Here is a 23734-nt window from a genome sequence, read left to right as displayed (position 1 = left end):
GTTTTCTGTGGCCCTTTCTCTGAGCAGCCCCAACCCGCACCTCCCCCCAGAAAACCAACCCCCCCTGTCCCCTGCCCGCCCTGCTTGGTGAGCTGTGTTGTAGTCAGGTAGAAAGTACTCTTTTTGGTCACTTTAGGAGGACCTTCATTTGTTGGCTAGAGTTTTATGGTGCCTCTACTATTTGTCCCACCCAAGGAGTTGCCTACAAATCCTATTATGGCTTCCAAATAGTGCCAGTGTTAGGTATGTTTTTCTATAGTCCAATTGGGATTGGACTCTACAAGACTTATCCCCTGGTTTTAGGGCCCAAACTTCTAATATAGGCCTGTAGTACCCAAGGTTGGTAGAGTGGTAGAGCAGCCAGGCATATCTTAGAAGGAATTTGAGCTGTAAATCAGTACACAGAAATCAGAACATACATAGACCCAAAGAAACGCTTCAAACGTACATTTAGAATAAGGAACAATAAAGCAGGTGAGTAAATGATTATGTACTTTTCCTATCCACACACGCAGTGACTTCAGTCAGGTAAGTAAAAGCACTTTGTTAATTTAACTCTGCATTATTAGGTTATAAGTCAGTTCAAAAATGTAAAGAGCAACGATCACAGGTAAGCAATACTGTAGCTACTCTTACAAGGTTTAGGCAGTGTTTTTCCTAACAAGAAAGGAGTTCTTCAGTCCAAGTTTTTGGAGGGAAACAAGCAATGCAAAAGCCAAGAGAGTTAGAAAATGTACTTTAAGGGAGCCAGCAATGACAAAGTCAAAAGGAAAGCAACAGTTCTGATGAAAATCGTCTTAGTGCAGGTATGTAACAAGTTAGTTGGTCTTTATAAAAGTTCAGGAGCTTCGGAGAAGGCATCCATGAGGGGCAGAGGCTGTTAGGCCTGGGCGACGGAAAAGGAGTGAACACCCAAACAGTAAAAATAGTGCTTCAAAAGCAAAGGAGCGACGCAAACGGCTTAAGGTAAGTTTACCAAGAGCCCCACAGTACCTTGAGAGTGAAGAGGATTATGCAGCTGGATGCCTTCTGGATGACCTGCTGCAAACCGAGTCTCCTAGTCCTTGCTCGTGGTGACGAAAGGTGGGACCCTGGATGGGCTCCTGCAGCAATAGCTGAGAGGCACTTGCCAGCAAAGAATTCTTACTCCGACGTCGGTTTGTGGTTTTAGCGTCTTTTTCTCTGCACCAGGAGCTATCACTTTTGGTTGAAATTTCCTCTTTTCTCGGTCCTGCACTCTGCTGAGGGGACTATGAGCAGAGGATTCATGCTTCGAGGTCCACACGGATGCCACCTAAATTGACCCACCTCTACAATCTCAAAATCTGTGCTACTCTGAGGTGATTTCTTTGACTGGATCTCTTCAAATGGATCTCCTTACACAGCCTAGGGCCATCGATGCATCGTCTGGTGACCAGAGTCCTTCATTGCAGACCTAGTTCAGGGCAGAAACTGAAATCTCTATGGCTATTTACAGAACTGCTCTTTTCAATCCTCTGATCGGTAGGCTGGTGAATCGTCTTTGGAGACAGTATATTTGTTTAAAGGTACCCCTCATCACCACTTGGTCTTCTTTCGGCTCCTCCATCACACCGAGTCTAGCTTGCAGACCTTGAACTTACCTTCATTGGATAACATCGGGCCATAGAGTTCTTTTGGTGCAGACTAACATTGGGGAAGTGTATTTGTATAGGTATATGAGCCTGTGAGCCTCACTAAAAGTCCAGCTGAGCTACATGGACTTACCTGATCATTATGCAATGAAGGTGCCGATTCAGCACCAGACAGGGGGGACACACCTACCAATTGCAGGAATAATGGGGATGGGCCGGGATACACTCTAGGGGGTCTCTGGACGCTATAGCCGACCTCAGTGACCCTGCATGGAGGAGAAAAATAGGAGCGGGAGGAAGACACTATAACCCAATATGGACAGAAGGTAACTTGGCACATAAATGCGAGGGAGGCACAGGTAAAGCGCACTCCATTGTGGAGCCGCAGGTGAGCCTCACCCCGTAGGCCAGCTCTGCACACACAGTCCGTACACAGCAGATTAAGGGGAGGGGTCGGGGGGGGTTTGCTGAATTCAGGCTTTTCATCTGCAGCAGACAACAGTCTCTGGGAACAGCACTGGGCAATACAATCAAGGCCAGCAAGCCCGTTCCACAGCTATTCATGGGAGCTGGGGAAATCAACCTAATCCAGAGATGCACTCGCATGGTACAAAGGCAGTTTCAAATCGCCCCTTGGCCAGCGGGTATGGGAACAAGGATGTGGAATGGAGGGGCGCTCCAAGAAGAGGCAATCAAACGGTAGGTTTTGTTGTCCCTGGAACGTAACAAGCCTACAGAGTGCCCACAATAGTGTTTGCAAAATGATGGGAAGGAGAGAGGGTCTTCCCACCGCCCTAGGCGATACCGAATGAGAAATGAACACTAAGAGAGCACATCCAGGGAGCAGGGAGTGCACATTAAGGGGCTGTGATGCTACCAAGGTGTCGTGTTTTAAACAACAAAGGGGTCTCAGCCAATAAGTAGTTTGCTTGGACTAAAAGCGAGCCCAATTCTATTATTGTTCAGAACTAATTGTTTTGATAACAAGAAAAAGGATACGTCTTTTCCAGCACTCCGGACTTCATAACATAGTTCATGGTGGCGAGATCCCCAAAGCTGGTAACCCAGGTAAGTTATTTAGGTAAGAATGTTCGTTTGAATGTTATTCTCTCTCTTCTTATTTCCCTCTCTGTTATCTTTTTGCCACAACTACCTTCTCTTTTCCAGTGAGGTTAATGGCTTCAAAAGCTTCACTCTACTTGCCACTTGCTAATTCTATGACGAATTGATAGTCATCTTGATTGCTTTGGGTTCAAATACATCCCCTGTTATTTCTTCTCAACTGGTTTGAAGTGTGGGATACCTCCTCGACTTGGCTCTGCTTCCTGACCGCTCTTCTCTCTCTCTCTTCCAAGGTCTTTGCTCAGTAACCACTTGCTAAAGAAAACTGTTCCTTTGTATGTGCTGCACTTCGCCACTACATCCGACACGTACTTAATTCAATACGAACTCTCATCCATGCAGTTCTTCTAACCGGAGTTCACTCAGCAGTCCCTCTATCACCTCCGATGTTGAACCTCTTACTATAACTCGCTCACTCTTCAGTTCAGCCGGAGCATCTTTACCTTACAGTCTCTTCCGGATTGTAACCAGTCCTTCCTCCTCGCAGCTCAAACTCCGGCCAAAGGTACTCCTCTGTCTCTTCTGGGTCCGCGTTCTCTCCGCGACTCCAACGACATCTGTGCTCCTCCTCCTCCTCAGTGAGGGCTGGCTACGGCACTCTCCGTCTCTTCTGAGTCCGCGTTCTTGCCGCGACTCCAGAAGCGCTGGTGCTCCGCCTCCTTAGTTCGGAAGCCGGCTACGTCCCCTTACTCCTCCAGCTCTCACCCTTTCATCGTGGCGGTACTTGTCGGCCACCTCTCGGTCTCGGCTCCGAATACGAGTGACAACAGTCGACCTCGCGACTTGAAGGGACGCAATGGGGCGGTCTCAAGCGTCGTTACTTTATCAAAAAAAAACAAAAAAACAACAAAAACGAAATTAGCTCCTTAACACGTAACTTCTGTGCAACGGCACAAACTCCGCATCAGCGGCGCTTCTTCTTGTCAGCTGTTTTTCTTCCCTTCAGTACGCCCAACTGAAACCGTTGGGCTCTCCTCCCACGTCATCCGTCCTCGTCTCCTAGGATACCAAAAACAGAGCTCACATTAGAGGAAAGGACATACAGGAACTATTTCCTGGATCCATATCCAAGCTTTGATGGTGCTTCCCCACTGTATAGAAAGCTGCAGTGCATGAACGACTCAGCACATTGTCACAGGGGCGTGCACGATCACCTCAGTGCATGCTTACAAGCTATAGGATAGATGTGGGTGTGAATGCCATTGTGGCGACAGCCATCTTAGAAGTTAGGCACAAGTGCAGTGAACAGTATTTTGTGCGTTTGTATTAGGCCCCTTGCATGAGCGTGAACATCACCCCCACCGTGGCCAGGTTTCAGAGATCCACAACATCCTCCATTGTCCAGAAAGTTACTGGCTCTCTCTCCCTGGAAGGTCATGAGAAGGGAACAGAGCGCCTCTCGGAATTACCATCCTACAGAACAGATAGCAAGGCCCTCCTGCCCCCCAACGATCCCCACATGAGAAATACAGCTTTGCCAGGATTTCATCCCATGACCCCAGCATGCCACAGGACCATCCAAGCCCAGACCACTGACCATAAAACGTTTACACCCCCTCAATCGTTCACTAAGATCAGAAGGCAAGGTTATCGCACCTTCAGAAATGGGCATGCGATTTGTGCAGCTAGGTGCAGGGAAGCATCAGAATTATAGCCTAAAACTAAGGTGGAGGACCTTGGGACTTGCCGATCTGTCTGGGAGCGAGTGAAGTGTGTGTGAGTTAGGGTGACCTTGGCTCCCCCCCCCCCCCCCAAGCCCATCCCTGTATCTGCCAGGTGCATTGTTACAATCATAATAATAACATTGTGTGTCAGAGGAGCTAATTGTTAGGTCAGCTCACAGCGGATGACGAGCCCAGCAGCAGCCACGTGAACAAGGATGGACGGATAAAGATGACCAATGGCCTGGCATCACATATGGAGCAGGCCCTACATCTAAAGGCCTCCTCCAATCCGTATTGTAGAATTGTACTATATATGATTACGTCATTAGTGACGCTGTTTGTGCTCATAATGTACCACACATGCCTATGGACCATAGAACGTTCAGTGGCAGCATAGTTCTTTGCTGATGCATTCTTATTTTTGTAGAAATAAATACTTGTTATCCTTGCAAGAGTGTCTTGGGCCTTTTTCCCTAGCGGGCTGTATTTTTTCTGGTGTGAGCGTGCAGGGCGTGCCTTCATTTGATGACCCCAATGTGATCTCAGTGACCCACACACTGACAGAGGCTTCCAGGCCTCTTCTCCCAAGTGGTCGAGACCACCTGCAGCGACCAGTCCCAGACATGCCAATCCCAGAGATTTGCAGGAGCTGTCTTTGCAGAATTCCTATCTGCTCTTCGAAGCGGGGTGCGGCTCCGGAGAGAGTGCAGGCTTTTATTGGAACTCTAAGTGCAAGTGATAAAAAGTAGGGGAATGGTATATGGGGAAGATTGTGGTTTGTGTGTGGAGGACGAGGTCATTTGTATGATGTGGATGGAGTATATTACGGAAAGGAAAACCGGAGTGTAGGGAGCCTCCCTGAGCGAGGGGAGATGGTGATACCACTTTTATTGTGTAACAGAAAAAAAAGAAATAACTAGGAGCCTGCATAATTAGTGGGCTCGGGAACAGTAGTAGTTGTTATTTTAGCTTGTTATTTTGACGTATGTTTTTATTGTGTAGGCCGAGGGGGGGCATTGTGTAAAAAACGGCTTGTATTGAGTGCATGGAGTGAGAGAGTGGTGCGTGTGAAAGGGAGGGGAGGTGAAGTAACATGGGAGGAGGGAACGACAAAATTATTTTCTGGTTGTGATTTTTCGCAGCGTGCGATTAGGGAGCATAGGGACGCTTTACAGCGCATATATCGCTGCAATGGGAGGTGAGACACGTTTAGCGTACATGTACAAGGCCTTACACTTGTACCAGGAGAAGAACGAGAAGTACCAAACACAGTGGGTGACAAACACGAGGGGGGATGCCACACTCCTGGCCACGAGGGGGGATGCCACACTCCTGGCCAGAGCAGGGCACCTATAATAAGGGAATTCTGGAACATAAGACTACATTCTTAGCTGCAAAATACAAGGGTAAACAGTTACAGAACAGAAAGGAAATGTCAGATTTATGGAAAATGATTGAGGACGTGGAAGACCCCAATGAGGCAGGGGCACGGACCACCCACAAAGGGGGCCAACAAGCAGAAGTGGGTGGGACACGGACAGAATACAACGGGGTATACCCATTGGCAGCGCTCCCAGTGATGGGTAGCGTAACCCGACCTGTGTCCACGCGGATACCGGTCCCGCCACCCCATATATACCCACTCCAGCAACAGCACCACCGCAAGAGTTCGCAGAACAGAGGGAATTAGAAGAGACGCTAGAGTCGGCACGAGCAGAGCTAGAGCGACAGCGAACAGCACCGAGCGAGGCAAAAGGGAGCAGCATAGACTAGCAGAATAGACAGCACAGCAATAAAGGATGTGCATAAAGAGAAGAACGAATAAACAAGCATGTAGCACAGGATACAGAACTTTAAGGTCCAACAGAGGCCTAGGTGGAGAATAGGGAGAGGATGGATGGAGTACAATGGATTAGAGGATAATGATGAGGAGGAAGCGCAACAGGCACCTGAAGTAACACCACGAGTGGAAAGTTTGTGGTATGAGAGGGTAAGGAAGAGGTTTAGCCGAATGGCAGTAGCGAGGAAAAAGGGAAGTGCCGGGAGAAATGAAGGGAAAAAAGTGGGCTTCCAAATGCCTTTGATACACAAGGGCGTGGCTAGAGCACAGTATGTACCCAGGGTCCAGATGGACAAAAACTATTTGATGAAAGCGTTCCCACCGTTAACAGCGGGGACAGGGAAATGGATATAGTATTTGAAAAACAGCCCGCAGGTGTACCCCTTGCCGTAGGTGATATGAAAACCTTATTAGTGGCGATAGTGGGTAAGCAGGCTGGGGACGTGTGGATTAAAGCAGGATACCCCGGAGTAAGGTTGGACGACGATGCGCATGATGGTGCTCCGTTCAACATCATAAGGGCACAAGTGTGGGGCGCGCTTCGGCACACATACCCCGACACCCCAGACCTACAGTCATTCATGCAAAGCACTATGGGTGATGACGAAGACCCAGCGCAGTACATTATTAAGGTTCAGGTGATGTAGAGGGCGGAGACGGGGGACTAGTGGGTCCGATCAGTATCCCTTTCTATTTCGATATAAAAAGGGCCTTACCAAAAGAGGTGCAGAAGGCACTAGACAACATTGTGGCATTGAAGAGAAAGGGAGGGCAGAGTATAATAATACACCACTGCAAACAAATAAAAGAACGAGAAAGGGAAATTACACAGCAGCTGCAGGCTAATAAGGCAACATTGATACAGAGTGTTAGGAAGATGTTTCATTTTTATCTCCAGCAATGCCATCCAACTTGCCCAGACCCACATACCAATGTGCGCGACTGCAGGAAGCGAAGAAGATTGACCGGGCAATCCATGTCCTTTGTTGGAGCTGCAGAAAAGGCGCCAAAATCGCAAAGTGAACCAATACGTTGCTGAAAGTCGTGCTACAGGTCCTCCCTCAAGATTGCTGCTAAGAGATCACGTCCATTGTCCTGTCTTCAGTCACCAGACCAAGGAATCCGGAGGTTGGGTCCAGAGTTGCAATATCGCAGAGCATCCAGCACACACATTTTCTTCTAACCTAAGGTACTGTGGGGAAAAAGGTATTGATTACCTGATTCCAAGAAGTCACTCCAGAGCATTGGAGTGCACGTAGAGGTGTCCAGGGCAACCCCCTCTTAACTCCGACCCAAGCCGCTGCTTGTGTCCCCCTTTCAAGTCTGTTTTAAGGCATCCTTTGTTGGTTGTTAACTTGCTGCTTCAATAACTCTAGACAATGAAGAAATCCACAGGAACTCTTCATTATTCACTGATTGTCAAGACTTCAAGCCCTCTATGAACTTTTTTTGCTAAGGTTGTGTTTTTGGACTTAAGACTTCTTAGGCGAAGAAACTGTCTCTAGAACCTTGATCTAAGCTCATGCTACAACAACTAACCATTTTGCCCCCTTTAAGTGACTTTACTATATGTGTTTGCAGAGTAAATGTACTACCGAATAACCTATTGAAGACCGCATGAGTGCTCAATAACCGATAATACGATAACATTGTCTTTCCCTTTCTTAAGTTACTACAAATGTGATCGCGAACAAACACAAAACTGAAAGTGCTTCTGGTGTAAATAAAATATATACTTTTTATATAATTTTAAGTGTAAGTGCTTCTTTTTTGTGCCCGTCTAGCTAAGATTCAGTGTACTTACCTACAGCTCACATCTTCCTCTTAAGATGAGCCTGACTGCTCTGCCACTGTACAAAGGTCCTGAGCTAGAACAGGCTGATAAGAGTTGGGGGATCTACAAGCTGGGAAGCTGTAGAAGGGACGGTGTCCACAACAGCACAGACAGAAGGAACAGGGAGCATGCAGGGGTCAGCGGATGTCCGAATAGCAGCAGACCCCACCCAGGAGTGGCAGCAAGGAGGCCCGTATTCCTCCTCCTCCTCCTTTCCCCTGTTCACCCCTGACAATGTTTCTAGTCTCAACAGAGCAGGTTCTCCCCTGCTTATCCGGAACCATCAAGGACCACATTGACACCCTTGCTCAAGCATTGGCACATTTCTGCAATCACTCCTTTGCCACTGGAACTTTCCCCTCCCCTTAAGCACTCTTGTGCACCCCCTTCTAAAGAAGCCCTCGGCTGATCATTCTTCTCCGCTAACTATCACCCGATCTCCATTACTCCTTCCTGGGCAAACTCTTGGAAATGCTGGACATCTCCCAGCTTAATCTACATACTGTATCTGTTGGTTGCCTCCAGTAGGCTTCATAGCTGCCGGAAGCACGGAAACTGCTCTCCTGAACACCCGTGAAGACTTGCTCTCCAATCTTGACTCTAATCTCTCCTTCCGATCTATCCTCTATTTTTGACACGTTCAACCATGCCACCCTGCTCAATCGCCTCAGTGACAACCTTTATATATTACTGATCAGGCCCTGGCCTGGTTGACCTCCTTTCTCACCGACCAACCCTCTCAGGTCCAACTGGGATCTTTCCTCCCTTTTATCTCTCACGCTACTTGTGGTGTTCCCCCGAGGTCTAACCTCTCTCCTTGGCTCTTCAACCATCACCTGGCACCTCTTGACCACCGCATCGCTACTTTGTGCTCTCTTTCAAGCTCACCTCAGCTACCTCCGCTTCTTCTCAATTCATTTTCTCTCTCTCATTCTCTCTCATTACCCCCCTCCCCCTGAGCCCCCCTCCCCCACACCCCCCCATTCCCCCCTCCCCTCCCATCCCCCACCCCCCCCCCCCCTCACCGCCCCCCTCTGGGCACTCTTCCTGCTCGGCTAAGAACCTTGGTGTCATCTTTGACTTTACCCAATCTTTCTATCCTCTGCAAAGAATGCATGAAGCTGCAAAAATCCTCAGGTGCAGCCAGATCTGGGTGAACCTATAGACTGAGCTGCACTCGAGTTAAACGGATGGGGGGGTGATTGTTCCATGCAGAGATTGGCTGGGAGTAAATTCCAGGCCATGACTGCATGCACAGGAAATGAACAGAGTCTTGCTGTGTTCCGTAAAAGGCTTAAACCCTGCTTTTTCCCCTTCTCATGACCTTTGTTTTTGTGTTCATGTGAGCGCTTTGATGCCTGTGGGCTTAATACATTTCTAAGTATAAACATCTTGGCCGTCTCCAAGAAGTCAATCAATCAGCTGCACCTCCTCAGAGGTATTCTTTCTTTTCTCACTTTCCCCCAGAAGCTCACCGTCTCCAGAGCTCTGGTCCTCTCTAGGCTGGACTATTTCAACAGCCTCTTTCTAAATCTTCCTGCCTCTACTCTTCGACCTTTACAACTTATCCAGAATAGGACTGCAAGACTTGTCCTTGGCTTCAAGCCCAGGGATCGTGTATCTCTCCAGCTCTGAAATCTCTTCACTGGCTCCCTGTGGCTGCAAGGATTAAGTTCAAGACCCTCTGCATCGTCGAAAAAGGCTTTTTGTGGCCTGGGGCTGCTCTAGCGCCAACTTTCTCTTCCAAAACATCTTCCTTCTCGATCTCTCCGCTCATCCATCTCCAACTCTCGGAGGGTCAAACGCTTCTCCAAACTTGAGCAGAAGCACCTCCGGTTCTGGAAGCAACTCAAGTTCTTCCTTTTCGCTTCCGCTTCCTCTCTTCCTCTCTTCCTCTCCCCTGCTGATGCACCAGACTGCTTGCGCACTGGCCACCTGGTTACCCTCTGAACTCGGGCCCATGCTCCTGCATGTCCAGTTGCCCTTGCGCTGCCTCCGGGCTCCCCAGTACTTAAGGGTCCGTATCTGCAACCCTTCTCTATGCACTTATGAGCCACCCGGTGGCTGCACGCGAGTTAACTGCACTTCCCCATTCCCCTGGCACTTCTCTCCTTCCCTTCCCTTCCCTCTCCTCTCCTCTCCTCTCTTCTCCACACTTGCGCGATCTGAATGACACAAGGCCTAGTAAGATTGTTATTTTGTCCTCCCTATGTCCCCCCCCTCCTTGTCTTGTCGCTCCTAGAAACACTTGTGTAGAGGCACGCTAAAAATGCCACATCATATCCCAACTTATTATGCTTCAAAATCCTCTGGACACAGTAAGATTTTCAGATCTTTATTCAGTTGTAACTCCAGCAGCCCCAAGCCTTTCCCATCACCACAATAGGCCTCACTTTAAGCCCAAACATTCTCCCCAGAACCAAGCGTGGTGCACGAGCCCAGTCCTATTATGGAACACACAGCGCAGCCCATAGAATACAACATTGCATTAACATTGCAAGAATCTTACATACATAATTTCATAAGTATATACACCTACATATACATTTTGTTATGATGTGTTTTTACCTTTCATAACACACCTCCTCTCCTTCACCGGAGTGTGACTTCAAAACTTGTCATCACTTCTCCACAACAGTCAGCAGCACAGGAGGGGCAGATTCAAGAGGGGAATTGGAGGGGGCAGCGGTGAGGGGCCTTTGGAGGTATGGCACTGAGAGGGGGGGGCATGGGTTCCTCAAACTGCTGGAAGTAGAGACATTTTTCAACAGAGTGTAGAAGCAGATATAGCAAGTACAATACTTATCACCCGCCACCCCAGAATACTGAACAGTTGTTGACACCAAGAATGACCTCCATACCCTATGAAATACACCAAGCATACACACAGCTACCACCCTAGCCCCCCCCCCCCCCGGGGGCACACACCCAGCAGCATCATCCACAACAGTACCCACAGCAGCGACACCCGTAATCTTAATACCAACAACTAAAGATGTGCAAACATGGAAATGGCAACACGCACGCACCCAACGAAATCCCAAATGGCACCATAGTGAGTGTAATAGGAAACAACCCTTTCACGTTCCCCGGGTCAAACATATACCCGGATTAGGACTGCCCATAGAGAGCACTTAGGTGTCCAGTACCATCTATGACAGCCCGCCCTGATGAGCAACCCTTGGTGGGAGCAGAGATGGAAAACAAACTTAATTTTTATGGTCGACACTGGTGCCACAAAATCATGCATCAGTGAGGAAGGATCCTATTATCGGGCCACACTCTTAACACGCAGGGCTTCTCTGGGGCAGTCTCCACGGTTCCATATACTAAAGAGGTTGACATCAAAATAGAGGTGTTAAGGTGCTACGGGCCCCCCTACTCTATTCTGAAATTTCCCCAGTTAACTTGTTGGGCAGGGATCTGCTCAGCAAGCTCAATATGACAATCTCATTCAATGACAGTGGCATAGCTTGCGCCAGGCCAGGGATGTGTGCCATGAAGGCAATGTTGATAATCCATGCAATGGGAGGGGAAGTGGTGTTTTGTGGAATTCCCATAGACCCGGACATGTTCTTGTATGGAATAACTGTGCTTGTGGAGACTGTGCATTAGATTGCCAAAGGGTGTTGGCGAGTGCCCACAGATTTAATTTTTCACCCTGTTGTGTCCTCTGAACTGGCAGCAGGCACAATATTGTCCATAGACCTACAAGGTTTCATTTTCGCACTCTCCCAGCATTCGGTAGTGGCGATCGTTAAATGCACTGCTCATACAAACACAGACAAAGTGTTACTCAAGAATGCCGCCGCAGACACTGCGGCTAAAACAGCAGCATATCTCCCAGTACCAACTGTGGCAGAGTATTCCGTCACAACCCCCGCCCAGCCACCTGTTTCGTACAATGCCATGCCCATAGTGCAAATTTAATTACAAGGAAGGGCCCCAGAAGAGGAAAAACAATTATGGGTCAAAGGAGGGTGCACACAATCCCCCACTGATTTATTATGGAGGCAGGAACTGTTGATAGCATTTGATCAGCTCCACCACTGCTCCCAGAGCTCAAAAAACCACATTGCTGCTGACGTATAAGAAGACTGGTTCCTTCCAAACATCCAGGAACATTTGACAAGTATGGTTATCACATGAACCACATGTCGGTTTCAGCACAGGCAAGACATTGCGCACACTAAGAGGCACTCTGCCCTGCTCCATTGGCCATTCCGCGAATTGCATATGGACTACTCGGATACGGGCGAGAGGTGCAGTGTGTCCCGGTATCTGGTTGTCGTCTGCCCCTTCTCACGATGGCTGGAGGCTGGTCCTTGTGCGCATACAGATGCCAAATGCACGGCCACATTTCTGTTAGTTGTTTAAGGAGATTACTGTGCTGCTTGGCATGAAACACCGGATGTGTACAATTTATCACCCTGCAGGCCAACAGAGTTGTAGAGAGGATCAACTAACTCCTCAAAAGTAAGCTGTCTAAGATTTGCACCACAATGAAGAAAAATTGGGTGCACTGCTTACCCTTACCCTTGGCGCCTGTGAAAGATAGTGAGCTAAAGACTCTGGGTAAGTCTCTCGTAACCAGGACTAATGTCTGGCAGAGGGACTCCCAGGACCCCCCTTGTTAATTTGCATATTTAAGTAACTTTGGGTCTCACCCTAAGTTACTAGGGGAATCCAGACGTGGACCCCTTGCTCACTATTCTTAGAGAGGCACAGCTCCACCCTACTGATGAGGTACAACCAGACAGAAACACATGTCTGGGGTTGCTGTTGGTATTCAGAGGAGAATTGCCTAGCATTTCGGTGCTGGACAAGGACCGATATGTTTTGGAAATTTCTCCTCTGAAAGATAGTGAGCTAAATAATCTGGGTAAGGCTCTCGCAACCACGACTAATGTCTGGCAGAGGGACACCCAGGACCCCCCCCCCCCCCCGCCTTGTTAATTCCCTTACAAAAGGATGCCAGGCGGAATGACTCCCTTCCTCTGGCTTGTAGTTCCAATAAACCTTGTACAACTCAGCTTTCTGGAAAAGGAAAATGACTTCCTTCTCCGAGTATTGGTCTGCACACTCCAATTGGATTGGAGGATATTACAACTGTACCGTTCTATTAAGGCCCCTCAGAGTAATTCTTTATTCTTGCAGGGGAATCAAGGCTGAGTAATGTGCTCATGGTGAAATTCGTAAATAAGGTCAAAGCTATTCTATCCTTCCAATGCAGATCAGTGGAGGACTTAGTTAACAATACTACCAATGTCAAGAAAGCCGTAATGGAGATGGATTGGATAAGAACGATCCAAGTTATGCACACATTAAAGCTTCATGGTAGCTTTTAAATTCTGGACAACCCCAGAGGTTTTTTGCTTGCCTACTTGATGAAGTATCCCAATAGGAGATGGAGAAAGGAGCTCTTGAGATTCCGATTGAATTTACTTCCAAAAAGGTGAGATTTTGTCCTGTCGGGCTAAGGAGAGAGGGTTAAATGAGATCTGTACCTCGTGTCAAAGCAAGACCAAGCAATCCCTACAGCATATTCTGATTGAGTGTTCGATGTTTTGGGAGCTGATGAGGTCATCCTTCTATCGCTTTGTCCACAAATAGGAGTGGCTTCAGCCAGAAGACGTCTGGCAAAGATTGTCCTCTGGTCACGAAACATTCCTATTTATCGAACGGCTAAAAGTACTAAAAGCTTTGGATCTACTAAAATATGTAATATTGTATTGAATCAGAAAACCTGGGGACTGGTTAGAACAAGAAAAATTAGTATTGTGATAATTTATTTTATGGTTATTCTAAGAACATGGTGTATTTTGTATAATGTGAAAGGTCAAACATATGACAAAAATAATTATATATTTCACAACAAGGCCAGGGGAATTAATCCCATCCACTGGCGTCCCTGGAGTATATTCAAAAGTCTTTCGTTTCACCAGGAGAATGACTCCCTTCTCCTGGTGTTTGAGAGTTCTTGTTCGTATCTTTCAAACTTCGTGTTCATTTTGCCACTCTCTCCCTATATTAGCAAAGTCCCAAATCCTTCTCTGGGTTCCAGTGGACTTAAGCCACTTCAACAAGAAGGATTTCCTCGTACGTTCATTTCACTGCCGTTGGGATACCGGACCCTTCTCTTGTGGTCAGTGGGCTTTTCTCTGCCATTGGTACGAGGAAGAATAGTTTGGACGTACGGGACCCTGCTTATGCCCAACAGCTGTATCACTGTACATGAACCGAGGGATAATCTCCTGAGCCTGCCCAACTTGCACCCTTGTGTCCCCTCTTGGTATCCCGTACCACTAGTTACCTTCACCAGGGCTTCGGCACGTGACTGGGGCTTCCTGGGACTGAGGTTCGTCTATCTGGCTCTTCGGGCTGCTCTCCGCGGTTCTCGCTTGTTAGGACAGTTTTTCTGAAGTCCAACTAATGGCTTAGTAAAAGCATTCAACTGAGACAGTACAAGACTCAACTCTTGGTATAAGGCTGTACCACCCAAGTATATGGTAATGTAGACAGAGCAGCCAGGCTTATCTTAGAAGGGAGAAAGGGCTGTAGGAAGGTACAAAGAACCTATAGTACACCAAGGGTTCAACAGAAACACTTACAACCAGAAATATTATAAAACAAAGGTTTATTAAATACAGTTAGACCAAGTTAAGTCTTGGGGGTAAGTACTTTGTCTTAGAGTCATAAGCACATTTAAAAACACAATGCTTGAAGGTACACAGATCAAAGCATACACCTTCTTCAGAATAACTAACAGTATTTCTAAGGAAGTCAGACCTTATCATACACATTTAGTTTAGGCCACACCTATTCATGGGGAGTAAAACCATAAGTTACTTTCCGTAATACAAGGGTAGTAGACACTAGCAGTTGTGCAGTGACACTAAGGAATCACTTAGTAAACCAACCTACAAGTATACATTTCCTAATAGTGGAACACCAATTCAAGGAACAGTAGAAATCTATAACCACATTCAGGATAATACACAGTTATACTAGGCGAGTAAGACCTTTTGATGTAATATACAATTACAGTTGCGTTTCAGCTCAGTGGAACACAGACTAAGGTAAGCAAGAACTCTTTACACTAAATTAGGATTGCACCAGGCAGACCACAGTAGCTACACCTACATAACACTTTTTAAGAATGGCACACAGCTATTCTAGGCAGGTAAAACCTAATGTTATAATATCCTATTACAGTTGATTTTCAGGTCAACGGGGCACAGCCTAGGGTAATCAATAAGGTTCTAACTTATTTTAGGCTGGCCCAAGGCAGACCAAAGTAAATAAACCGCATATACTTTTTAAAGGAGCTATCACCAACTTAAAGGTAGTTATCACCCAAGACTGTTTTAGCATCTGTATAAAACAGACCAGGGAAAGCAAAACCCAATGTTACACTTTATGAATGACGCAATGTTATTCTAGGTAGGTAAAACCCAAGGCAGACTTAGATTAGACAGGCTATACAGCAGGTCAGGGGAAGTAAGACCCAGTTGGTGAACCTACCCTAATATTCTGAAATAAATGGTTAAATGAAGCCAATAGCATTACTTTTGCAAAGAGGCATAACTAATTCACAGGTGAGTAAAATAACCTTACCTATACATTTCAGAATGGCACAACACACATTTAAGGTAAGTAAGAACGTTTGTAACTCCTCACTCTCAGAATTACAGTTACCAACCAATCATTTACAAGTAAATACACTTTTAAACACTTGTTCTACTTTTCAAGGCTGAATTCTTTTCTTATCCAATCCTTCCCTCTTCTGTTGCACGAGTTCACTCAGAGGCAGAAGAAGGACCCTAGTGGTCTAGGTGCCAGCTGTAGGCAGGGTGAGATAGGGTTCAGTTGCAGAAAAAGTCAGAGTTCCTGTGGAAGACCGTTCAAACAGGTAAGTAGTTCACCTTAGAGTTAGGGTCCAGGGATTTCTCAGAAGACACCCTTGGAGGATTCCAGCAGAGGGCCTGGGTGAGCTGGATAAGAGGACTCCCAATCACAGAAAACAGCCCAAAAGCTTTACAGAAAGCACACATGCTTCAGATAAGTAAATTCCCTAACCAACACATTCCTTGTCATGAAGGCTGAAGACAAAGGGCTGCAGAGCTTTGGACTCCTCCCTCGCTTCTTGCATTGCAGAGGCACTGTGGAGCCTGGGCGGGCTTGACCGAGGTCTCCCATCGAAGATAACTGACGCAAAGGATTTCCTCGCCCTGGAGGACAAGCAACACTAAAATGGTGAAAAAAGGAGGGGCCATTTTGGTGAAACAAGCACCCATGGGTGCCTTTACCGGGGCTGTGGAAACAGCCATGGTAAAAGGTGCATCAAATTTGTAAAAAGGTTCATTGCCACCAGCCATTAACGGTAAGCTTGTCCCTGTAATAGAAATGTTACAGTTAAAATGAGAAGGGGGATACATTATATCTCCCCAGCACCCCACATAAGGTAGAGTGTGCCGGTCTCACCTAATAAAGTTTAAAGAGGATAAAATATCCTTTCTATCCTTGGAAACTGTAGTTCTCACAAGGTTAGCCAGAGAAAGTAAAAGGGGAGCCCAAAGGGCAACCCTGTAACAATAAAAAGGTAGATACCAAAAGTTGTAAAACGGAATACAATTAAAAAAAAGGACACTACGGAGAGTCGTAAAAATGACGACCATAAAAAGAGTAAAAGTATGGAAAAAGGTTCCCACTCACTGAGGTACAGGGAAAAATAATCACAGTAAAGCAAAAAGTTCTGAAGGTTCTCACAAGTGAGGTAGAATTAGCACCAAGGTTAAAATATTACCCATATCACTGCACCGCAGCATTTTCGGCAAGCAGCTCCGCTCGGCTCGGCTCTGCTTTTCCGCGGTCTTGTGCCTGGGTCCGTTCCAGTGAGACCCCAGGAGGACTCTCTTAGCTGCTCGCCGGCTTCCTCAGTTGTTCTCTTCCTTGTGTCTGCCGTACAGGTTCGAAACTGCTGCACGGGGCAGTCAACACTGCTGCTGCTTCTCCCGGCTGGGCTTCACTTCCAGTTGAGCGTTTCCTTTGCTTTTTATCTTCCTCTGTTGGGCCCGCCGTCAGGGACCACTTTACTGCTTCTTCCAGTTCAATGGTGTAATCTTTATGCCTCCTCAGGGCCTCCTCGAGCCAGTACTGTCAAAGTTCCTCATCAGTTTCAATGATGTGATGTTAGGCAAGCTTGTATGCAGTACCCTTTGGGTGCACTACAACAACCCTGACCTCCTGGCAATAGGAACCCAACCTTTGGTATAAGTCTGTGTTAGGGAGAATTCTCAGAAATGTGCCGATTCCTTCCACGTTAGAGACTCTGAGCAACTTTGCTGGATTTTGAGGACTTGATTTTTTTCAACCTGGAGAGAGTGAGGCACTTTTTCCCACTCTGATGTATTTTTATGTGATTTTTGAACACAGCTTCTTTTGGTTGTGGAGTCTGACAAACTCAACAGGCATCTTTTACATTGTGTCACGCAGCACCTTCAGTGCAGTGGCACAGGGAAGCCTTTCAGATTTCCCAAAAGTTTGAATACCTTCTCTTGGTTAAACTACTGTTTCCAAGAGCAGTGAAGTGAAATTGACTTTACTTACATTTGTAACTTTCTAGACCCAGCACACACTATCTTACAACAGGGTGCTGGAAGGGTTACCTAGTATCCCCTTTGTCTAGCTTCTCATGTAACATTTTTAGGTTACCCTTTCCTCACAATGGCTAGTGGCAGTGGTTTTGTTTTAACTACTGTATGGGAGGAAAGGTCTTCGAAGCACCCCCCTCCCCTCCATTCCATTCCATTCCAACTCACTTGCAGATTGTGATTCGTCCCCCGGCCACCCATGCGCCTATGGCCAGGGATGGCTGAGGGACAACCCATATGGATGCACACCTTGGCCAGAAAACTGATCCCAGACTCAATTTTGTACCACAACCAGACTCCATTTTGTACATGATACCACAGGCCTTGTGGACAAAGATTGCCCGCAGAGATGCAGCTCTCCCCTAGAGTTCGCGCACAGCGAGCCAGTCATCTCACTCAACCTCCTCCCCTCTGCGTCCCTGCAGTAGGCCTGTTCCCACGGGAGACTAGGCGCGAACAAGCTACAAGACAAAACACTGCATCTTTCACCTTCCGCAGTTCATCGCTGACCTGTGAATGACCGGGCAAAGGCTTGGGTTTGTGGAAAACAATCTCCACAAACCTGTCCCATCCCCTTGCAGGCCGAACATTTATGACATAAGCTGTGGATAACCCCTCCCCCCCCCGCCCCCCAACCTTGCTCTCCTTTTGAAGAGAAAGATACATACCCCACGCCTGTGTACCACTCTGGTTCACCCATAACGCTAATCCCTCTGTAAAGGTTATAAATCCCCTCCTGTAGTTGTGTATGAAGGGGTGGATTCTATGAAACAAGAAGATCTGTAACTATTTTACTGCGCACAAAGCTATTAGTTATATACCTAGGCCCCATACTGTTGGGCGTATCTTATTCACTGCCAAACACTCGCACTGATGTATGATATGTTAATTTACTTGTTCAATACGATGCAAGGTACAAGATCCAGATACTCACTGGTTTTCCAATATAGGTCTGTTTTTCAAACATGTTCAACTAGCATATAGGTCTAAAATGTGAATAATGCAAAAACGGTAAAGCTACAAGGCTGTTGTAGATAGAGTGCATTTTGTAACATGATACATGAGATAAACAAACATGTAACCTATATTATGGCATAGCTCGCATATTATTCGATGTACCTGCAACCACACTGGCCTAATTCTACCTCCCATTCTAATGATTTGTATGCAACCCCGCAAAGCGGACCGGCAGCAACCGCAGGGCCTTCTCTCCCCTCTCCCCTCTCCTGCAGCATGGCGCACTCAGCCCCCACCATCCTCCCCCGCTCAGCTTGGGCGGACAGCTAAAGGCCCTAGTTTCACTGATGCTGTGATGCTACAAATGTAACCTCTCACCCTTCCGCTGAGCCTGCACCAAGTATCCACCCTCCCCTCGGCCCTTTGACACATGATGTTACCATGAACTCGCCTCTCACCCCCGGACTCTGGTCAAAGAAATATAGACAATAAGCCCCTTACCCTAAAGCCTTTTTTGATGCAACAAATGCAGGCCCTTTATTGATGTACCACCCCAGATCACCCCAGACCCATGATCCCCCCCTGGAGCAATATAATTCTCTCCTGATAACAAGCAATAAATACGTGTCTTAAGATATGTAAAGGAATGGTTGAGGAGTGTGACAACATAATCTCATGAATAAGTTTGCCACCTGGACCTATGTAGTTTCACTTTTATTGTTCAGGTCAGATGGTTAGTAATATATCTACTATGTGTTAAGCTAGATAGAGGACAGTTGAAGTATGTGTAGCCACAAGGGCAAATGTTTAGCAGGGTAAATTGTTGAAGTTCAAGACATCACCCTACCTTGCGCTCCACCCCGAAGAGCCTAGCTGATCCGTGCACCTCGCACTGGCACCACGTGGACGTCCACCAATCCTTGAGCAGCACCCTTATACATTGTATATTGCCTAGTTGATGCCACCCAATCCCAATGGCTTATGTGCCCCATGTAGAATACCTCATTGATGACGTTATTTTGTAATAAATATGAATGTCTTTCTATTGTTTGGCAGAGCGCTCTCGGAGTATGCAGAGTTCTCTGCTTGCCCCATTTTGGTTTTGGATAAACTTTACTTTTTATCTTCACCCGCACTTGGTCCTGGTCTCATTCCCTCCTGGGGTGTGTCCGTTATTGACTCTCATTGGGGAGTTCTTATTGTATTTGGGGGGACGCTTACTTTCAAGTGGTGACCCTGACGTGATTTTGTCCCTTTGTTCCTTTTGGCACGAGACGTACCCAGCCACAGCGGAGACCCAAGGCGCGCCCCCTCAAGAGAGCTGCCCATCTACGGCAACCGGTACACTTCTACGTGTGCACGCAGTAGGGCGAGAGGGTACAGGTCCCACTTTGCAAAACTAACCGTACCGCTCGCCGGGGGCGGCCATTGAGTGCGGGGCAGCGCCTGAACAGACCGGGTCCGGAGGGTCTCGGATCAAGACAGACACGCGAGTATCAAGTGCGACACTAAAGGAAGCTAGAGGATATCGGTGTAGTATATGGAGTCAGATGAAGTGAAGGGGCGCTAAAAGGAGGGTAAAGGGAAATATAGCTAAAGGAGGTCTTGTGGCTCTAATCTATTCTTTCTATATATGGCCATTATGACAAGTTAAGGAGATTACGAGGTGAAAGAGGAATACGGGAACCTAGCTCTGCGAAGGGGGGTGGGGGGGAGGCGGCTCATAGTGCTATCTCGACTAGTGCTAGGAGTAAAAAGAGAAAATAAGTGGAATCAGTAGGAGTCTCATATAAAGGGAGGCTCGGAGTAGTACAACTTAGAAACGCTTCATTCATTCTTTCTTGGGAAAGGGGGAAATGTAAAGGGGAAAGAAACAGAAAAGAAACTATCAAGGGGACAGAGAGCGGGCTAAGAGGGGACAGGCAGGGAGGATTTGTGTTAAATGTTATATGCAATATGAAGGAGGAAACTGAAAAAGTTAAGTAACTGGAACTGCCCGCCAGAGATCCTGGGCCCTTTACAAGCCCTACATACCAACACCAGCATCCAGGTTCGGCTAAATTCGAAGGGACTGCTTTCTACGGCGATACCAACCACCCGAGGGGTTAAACAGGGTTGCACACTGGCTCCGGCCCTATTTTTTTAGCATATTTTGGGGACTACAAAGAAGCAAATGCCGAAACAAGATCTTTCCCCCCAGTAATGGGAAGCAAAGTGCTGAGAATCGTTTATGCCGATGATCTTATTCAACTGGACCAGGCTCCTATTGGCTTACAACATCAGCTAGCCTCCTTAACTAAATATACTGAAGTCAACGACATGGAAGTCAAACGAAAAACGAAGATTATGGGGTTTGAAAAAAAGAACAGAAGTGGCAATCACTTATGGTTTTTGGGAGGTGAAAAAGTGGAACGAGTCACAGAATTTAAATATCTCCGGGTCTTGATTGACTCCTCACGTAAAGATTTAGCAATACAATTACATCTACATGCAAAAATGAAAAACCTCATCTCAGAGGCCAAATTCTTAGACAGGAAATATGGTCGCTTTTCATTGATGCCCCTACTTAAGTTCGATCAGGGGAAAGTGATACCGTCAATCACTTACGGAGCAGAAGCTATGCCATCTCTTCCTGATATGTTATGGTCGAGATTGGAGAGTCTCTTTTGGTGATTAGTCCTCAACCTTCCGTCTTCTACACCTATAGTACTGATTCGACGTGAACTCTCACTCTTGTCCTTGACGGCTATAGTAACTAGAGCATCTATTATGCTACATCGGAAGATTAAGGATTCCTCCTCGCCGATGATTTTCGCCATGGTCCAAGAAGAGATGAATGCAGGAAAATGTAAAATGCTGGCTACATGGGAGAATAGATTCAAATCAATCCTAGAAGACAGTGGCAGTACCATTGAAGAGCTGGTTCTCAATCCGACTAAATCTAAAAAACGCCTGGACGAAACAGACTGGATCAAGACAGAGAAAGCATCCGTTTACAAACTGACTCAGCACCTGCCTCCAACAACCAGAAAATTGAACGAAGTTCAACCATTTCTCATAAGGCATCCGAACAGAAAAACACAATCTACACTCCTCCGGGCCAGGCTGAATTTATCACCCACAAATGAGATCCGACAAATTAGAGGACTTTCGGCGACCAACACCTGCCGTTTTTGTAACTCTAAAGAAATGTCATGATGCCTACCTCCAAGGAGCCAGGTCCGACCCAGCAACCCCAGAGGCAGGCATCATTCCCCCCCAGGGAAGTGCCAGCAGGCCCAAGCTGGGGCCCTTTGGACACAGTCCTGGCGCCTAAGGCGCCAGGCTCATAAAGCTAGACACGTGTTCAAGTGTTTTAATGTGCACTTACCTGATGCAGACCATGCTGCTACATCCAGGCCCTCTTGAGGCCTGAATGGAACTACTTTACCTGTGGGACTACTTTCCACCTGGGTGTGGTCGGGGAAGGATACATACCTGGGACTTCTTCCAAAGCTTTTTAAACCACGCACGATCAGCAACTCACGCTTCGCGTTGTTCTGCTCCTCGCAGCTGGACGCTCACCGTGTCAGCTCCTGCATCTGGACTTCAGCCAGGCCTGTCAGCATCCTGGGTCACCTGCAAAGGGAGATAAGAGAGAATTGGAGAGAAAGAAGACCTGACCTGCTAAAGCTGCATCACGGAGACATCACACCGACGATCCTGAGAGGGAAGACTATCATTTCTTTTTTAAAGCATTTCGCTTCGATCGCTGCATTTCACTCACCTTTCCTGGGCACCTCCATCTTCAGCAGCGATCATCCGGATCTGCAGCCACTTCCCAGAGCCTAGAGAGAAAAAGACAAGAGCACAAGGTGAGAGAAGGAAGGGAATAGGAAAAGCTCAGTTTCCTTCTAAGACTTACCTGTTGGGTCATTCCCATTTCATTTCGGGTCCTGCCGCTTCCTGGCATTCCGGACCCCGGCCCCTATGGGGAAAAAAGACAAAGACATTGAATGAGCGAATGCAAAGACATTACCCGAACACTCATCCAGAACTTACCTGTCATTTACTGGAACTGCACGTTTCACTTCGGGTCGGCGCCATATCTCCGGCATTCCGAACCCCGGCCCCTAAGGGGAAAAAAACATAAGCGTTAGCGCTTGCTGCAATAAGACAATGAACCTTATTATTAAGCTTGAACTTTTGAACTTGCAACAGAACTCTTACAGCACCTTACCTGAATAGTCAAGCTTATTTGAACTCCCATCAAACCTCAATCCAGTGAAGTAACTGGGTTTCAACGCGCCCCTGCATCAGAAGCAGGATGGAGAACTCATCCTTCCAGACCCTAAGGTGAGACTTCACGGGGAATCGTGGAAGGGTATCGTGAAGGGTTGGAAGGGAGTGGGAGGCTTGAACATTATTCCGTCAGTAGGTAATACTCCTTTTTCACGCACAGGGGAATATTCCTGCAAGCCAGAGAAGCCAGAGTAGAGGGGCCCTTCCTGTCCATCTTCAGAGTCCTGCGCTTCACCATTGAAGAAGCATCAGCACTCGAAGCCAGACCTGCGCCTCCGTGGGAATCAGGTGAGCGTGACAAGAAACCATCGAAACATCACAGCATCTTCTGCTCTCATGCCCAGGCACAAATCTGTATAGAACCCCATATCTACTCCATCCTTTGGAGAAAGCCTACTTGACAGAAGAAGCTCTTTGGTGGGAACGAGTAATAGGGGGCTTAAGACGGTCCTGGACCATAGCGGTTACAAAGATTTTGGACCCGATTTTCAAGAACAAAGTAACAGAGCTTTTAACAGACATTTAAAAACCAAAGAACTTGAAGGATGTTCCCTCTTATTCTAAGTTTCGTTTTACTGAGTTGAACTTGCTGTATTTTATGTACTGTGTATTTACATTTTACTCTTCTTCTACTTTCTTTATCTGCCCTTGTGTTATCTCCCTATGTTTCTGTTTTGTTTTGATTTGATCTTACAACTAACTTGTAAAAATCACTTTGGTGATTGAAACTCGTAAATAAAATAAAAAAATACGTAATATGTTGTTTCGTT

General features: G+C 46.9%; 1 protein-coding gene across 1 annotated transcript in view; it reads right to left on the bottom strand.

Moving 5' to 3' along the window:
• The window catches only part of NUP88 (nucleoporin 88), a 405331-nt gene that overhangs the window by 180187 nt on the left and 201410 nt on the right, over positions 1–23734 (bottom strand). The window lies entirely within an intron of this gene.

This window comes from Ambystoma mexicanum, chromosome 9 (assembly GCF_040938575.1).
Source record: "Ambystoma mexicanum isolate Mex_15411 chromosome 9, UKY_AmexF1_1, whole genome shotgun sequence".
NCBI classification, from domain to species: Eukaryota; Metazoa; Chordata; class Amphibia; order Caudata; family Ambystomatidae; genus Ambystoma; species Ambystoma mexicanum.
Note: the sequence above shows the minus strand (reverse complement) of the source record. Positions and strands in the feature narration are given on the sequence as shown.